This window comes from Palaemon carinicauda, chromosome 31, assembly GCF_036898095.1.
Source record: "Palaemon carinicauda isolate YSFRI2023 chromosome 31, ASM3689809v2, whole genome shotgun sequence".
Lineage (NCBI taxonomy): Eukaryota > Metazoa > Arthropoda > Malacostraca > Decapoda > Palaemonidae > Palaemon > Palaemon carinicauda.
The window spans coordinates 2,501,193-2,506,800 of NC_090755.1; positions in this window are offsets into that span (position 1 = coordinate 2,501,193).

The following is a 5,608-nucleotide window of genomic DNA, read 5'->3' on the forward strand; positions in this document are numbered from 1 at the left end:
GCATGTTTGGCAAGGCGGGATTACCATAACCTGTTAAGTACTTATAGTTCACAAAAAGATTTTTATGGTGTTTTACTGTTGATATGTTTTATTCTTAAGTTTCACGAGTGTACTTAAAAACAACCAACCAGTCGCACAGTCTTGTTGTAGCTCAAGTATAGTAACGAGAAGGTAATCGTTTAGAAGTTAGTACCTGGTATTTGAAATATAATGGTGAAATAAAAGAAATCTAGATGACAGATTGTGCAAAGACTAATATAATGTTATTAATATATTTGCGTTCCAGTGACTAACTGGGTGAAACTGTAAAGATTCGATAACAATTACGGGAAGATGCAGAATGAAATAGCATAGTAATGATGGTTATAAATCATCTTAAAGAGTCTCTTAAACCTGCCGTTTTTTTTTTTTTATTTTTTATTATTCACGTCGAGAACTGTATCAGTCGGTTTTATCAATTGTATTGTGAATATAGTAAAAAAAAAAAAATTGCTTTTGACCTAAAGCTTACTTATTATGGAAATAAGGCCGTTGTCATCGTTCGCCTTTTGAGAATCAATGCGCTACGACTATATCCTCTTAATGTGGAATCAGAAAACGAGTTTTTCATCTCGGAAACATTAAAGGAAAAATGTTGAGCCACCTCATTTAAAAATAAAAAATCAGCACAGCTGTTTTCATTCGGGATTGACAGTTTTAGTAGCATGCATCATCATCATTCTCATATTCATTATTATTAATATAATGATGTCTATGTTTTCTTCCACTTATCTCCTCTTCAGGTTATCATTTCACACATCTCCCAACTCCCCCTGAACATCAAAGATCCGTAACCCCCTCCCCCATGTGTGCATCGCCAGACGTCTAAGACTCCACTCTTGCGATCTGACAGCGAACTATCAACTCTATTGTCCTTCTATCTATAAGATATTTTTATTCTATTCAGGAGTGTCTCTCTCTCTCTCTCTCTCTCTCTCTCTCTCTCTCTCTCTCTCTCTCTCTATGGTGATTAAATTTCTGCATTCCTCCTGTCTAGGTGATATTAGCGCGTCAGATTTCAAAAAGTTTCTATAGATTGATAATCCCAGGTGAGGGGTTCTAATTAGGAGACACACCGCCCCAATCTTCTTGTCGGCTTCGTCTTCCCCGCAGGTCATGGTCTCATGGAGGAGAGGGAAGATGAGGAGGGGAAGGGGGGCGGGGGGAATAAAACAAGAAGTAAGAGGAGAAGACAGACTGGCAACCACTTCCTCCTCCTCCCTCCTCCTCCCCATCCCTTATTCCTTCTACACCCTCCTTTTCTTTTATCTCTTGATATCCCCTCCCGCTTATAAATCATCCTCAACCCCTGCCCTTCTAGCAAACCCTTCCCCCTTCCCCCGCGCTCCCCGAAACACCCTCTTGACAAACCCGAGATATTATTGAATTTGGCAGGACGGCTTTTTTATGTCTCGGAAATCGGAGCATTTTTTCCCCTCTGGCGTTTCCCGTCCCATGATGAGAAAAAGTGTCTGGTGTAACTATAAGTATTTTTTTTTATTTATCTCTATTCCTAGTTTTTCATACCATTTCTGCAGAGCAGTGTGCCCCCCTAAACGCAACACTCTTGTTTGTTCATACATCATGATATTCTCTTTTACACACACACACACATTCCACCACTCCAGTGATTTTTTTTAAAGTCAAATAATTCAATCCGATAAAAACCCTTTAATCTTTTTCACATTGATAGTTTCTAGTAAAATTCAGTGTCTCCTTACAGGGTTTGGCATCAGATATATCGGAATAAGTATTTGCTATGAAAAATTCCATTGCTTTAGATTTCCATAACTCTAAACAACCTATATGTCAGTCTTAGGATTAGTCGTTAACTTATCTCTTTCTTGAGATATTTATTAGCCGTCTTTATGAGTCAAGTTTTATTCTCTTAGGGATTTTGGTCTTACTTCAGATTTCAGAACTTACGCTTAAACTGCATTTTTTATTAAATCTCCTAAGGTCCTTTGTCTCTCTCTCTCTCTCTCTCTCTCTCTCTCTCTCTCTCTCTCTCTCATATATATATATATATATATATATATATATATATATATATATATATATATAATATATATCGAGATTTATATAGTTGAATAAAACAAATCCCACACTTTTAATCTAATATGTGACTTATAACGAAAATTCTAAATAATTTTCGATCTGTTTTACCATCTTATTACTTCTTCGAGGAAAATTAGAAAATTTTGAGCAGTTCCCACGATTTGTTTATTGTATGCTCGCATATGCTACGACATCTTGCACTTCTTTCTTAATTATATAGCTTGACATTTATTACGAATAACATAACCTTAACTCTTCCAATCTGCTATTTGTCCATCTTAGTCCCACCTGTCGTGTAATCATTTGTAGTATAATTCTGTGACCGGACATAACTCAATATTCCACAAGCACTGTCAGTATTCATTACATCTTTCTGGCCTTCTAACATTTTTTTCTGTTGTCAACACATTTATGTTGATCATCGAATTTACTTTTTTCTACTATAATTGTACAAATAAACCTGTGTATTTACAGATCTTGCAATCACCTACTTCATCGTCGCTTATTAGTGTAAAAGGACATGGACATGGGAGTATCAGACGTAGTTTTACAGCCAAGTGGACTCTTTCTTGTTTATGCTTATTGACGTCTAATTATTAAATTTAATTTTTTATATCAGTATAATTAGTAAACTACTGCCTGTACTGGACTTCCTAGGTTTGCTGGAAGCTTAAGTAAACTCTGGAAAAATATCAGTGCACCCTAGGCTTTTATCAGAGCTGGAAACTTGCAAGCATTTATAAACAACTATCGTGGCAGAGTAGTGTGTAACTCTCCTGTTCCTTTTCATGTTATACATTATATCTGTAAAGAGAGTAGAGTAAATTACCCACTTTTGTTGAGAGATAATTTCCCCCGAATTTTCCACGACATCTCTATTCCCCCTCTCTGCTCCGAAATTCGAAGAGGAAGCGTCCGTTGCTTAAGAATAAGAAGTCAATACAGACATATTCCGCAGCCCTTCAACAGCGAGGTCCCAAAGGTATTATTAAATTTGTCAGCTGCCAATTCTTTTCCCATTTTTTATACCAACGGTTATTGATTAGGATAAGGTGCAAGCCCATTTTTATTCGTTTTCTCTTGTTGCATTTTTATCCCATTGTTCGGTAGCTCATTGTGCATCGGGGTTATGTATATCCATGGATAATGTGTTGCCGGAGAATGGGTAATGAGTGACGTGGGTAAATGGCTAATGGGTTGACGTGGGTAATTGCCTGCGTGCGGAAGGGTCTAGAAATGGGAAATGATCGGGGGAAGAGACTTCAACGAGTTTACTAAGGTCGACTTTAGCCATGTCGAATTTGCATGAGTTTCATGAAAAAGGATAAGTGAATGCATTTTTTTATCAATAGGTCATAGTAATTTTTGGTTGTTGTTAGAAGCTGGCCGTTTTATTTTCGTTTTCATAAATTTGTCTCGTATTCATTATTTATATCGTTTACTATGCATTGAATCATGTTTTTTCTTAAATAAAGCCATTATTTCCTTATTTCCTTTCCTCACAGGACTATTTCTCCCTGTTGGAACCCTTGGTCTTATGGCATCTGGCTTTTCCAAGTAGGGTTGTAGCTTAGCTAGTAATAATAATAATAATAATAATAATAATAATAATAATAATACCATATCTTTCATAATTTTGTGTTCATGGTACAGTGTTTATTGAAATTTGCATCTACAATGAATTTTTTATTGAGATTTGCATCTTCATTATTTTTTTTTTTTTAATCAAACTTCGTTTCTTTAGGTTATAGCATTGTTCGTGCTTTACACAGTCCATAATTGCATTTAATATATTCATCAACATACAAAATCTTGTTTAATAATTAATTAGCAAATGTCAAATTCAATATTTAAAGTAATTTTCAAAATCCAAACCAATGTGTTCTTTATTATGTAATGCTTTAAAATAGAATCTTGTATGTTTTTTAACAAGAAATAAACTGCTCAGTCTCGTAAACTCCCTCCTTCCCTCCTCCCTCACTCCTTCCTTCCATGTATGGCAAACAGTGACCCATGTAATATGGCAATTTTGGATGGATTAAAAGGCCTTGGGTTTCTTTGCATTATTACCCTGATTATCGTCATCCAATTTAATAGGGAGAATCAGTCAACCCGAATGGCGCACACACAACTTGAACGCCAAATCTTTAGCACTAATCCGTCGTGCGATAGTTAACTATGACTGGGAATTCCAAAAATAGTCTCTACTGACTTCGAATGTAAAGACCAGAATTCCCTGACTTGCCCTTCTCGCTGTCTATATTCGACTGTTAAAACAAATCCAAAAATAGTTCTTATGAAAGACTGGAATAACTTGTTGAATATTTTCAGAATGATTTCTTGTCTGAATTTATGATTTCCATTCGCAATTATTATTCGCAAGGCGACGCTGGTGATAGAATAACCTTTTGTAGTTCTATCACACGGGTCACTTCCTTATGCCTTCTCTATTTTCTAATTCACGTCGTGCATTCAAAACCTTATGGAGATGACCCAGAGAGCCGCTATTTGAATGTCATTTTGCAACAAGTGGAGATTTGATTTCAACAAAATAAGCTTTGAGGTGTGACGCGACAGGGATCAAAGTTCTCCGTCGTGCGTCCCAGGTGACCCTTGGCCCCTGGTCGCTGTCGCTCGGGAGGAGTGACCAAAGGGTTCAGGGTGAGCCCCTGGGGGGGAGGGCCAGTGAAGCTTGTATTCAGTAAGGTGGAAGTATCGTTGTGGCACCCGCTTATTACCGTATATGTCGCAGGCCTCACTCAATATGGCCGATCCCAAGCCTCCGCCCAGCCTCTCTCTCTCTCTCTCTCTCTCTCTCTCTCTCTCTCTCTCTCTCCTAAATAATTATAGACCAATTTTATATTTAGGAATTGCGTGCTGAGCATTCGTTATTAAGGATTTTTTTCGGACCAGTGATTCGATTGCTTATTCTCTCTCTCTCTCTCTCTCTCTCTCTCTCTCTCTCTCTCTCTCTCTCTCTCGTAGAATCTCTTAATTTCGAATCTGAAGATTTATAAACCTTTATAGATACCTCATTGCCATTTATAACAGCCACTCACTTACCATGTATATTGTATATAATTCTCAATATGTCTTATAGATAATTATTTTGATTTCTCCATTATACTCTGTAAAAACCTTATTTACATGTGATAAATAGCTATTGGGTGAAAGGTTGATAATTACCTATCTGATAAATAAAACAAATATTTATGTTGTTAACACACACACACACACACACACACACACACACACACACACATATATATATATATATATATATATATCAGTATATACGTGTGTAGGCTACATGAGGATGACTCCAGGGGAAAAAATAGAATACTATCAATGCCAAATTGATAGTTTCGCCGTAAAATCGTGGTCGAACCTTGCTGTAGATTTATGGCTGTACACATTGCACCATTTGCCCTTATACTGTGCACAAACACTTGGGCTTAATGGATATCAGAAGTTTTTTTATCTCTTAATATCTTTTACCCCCATATATCAA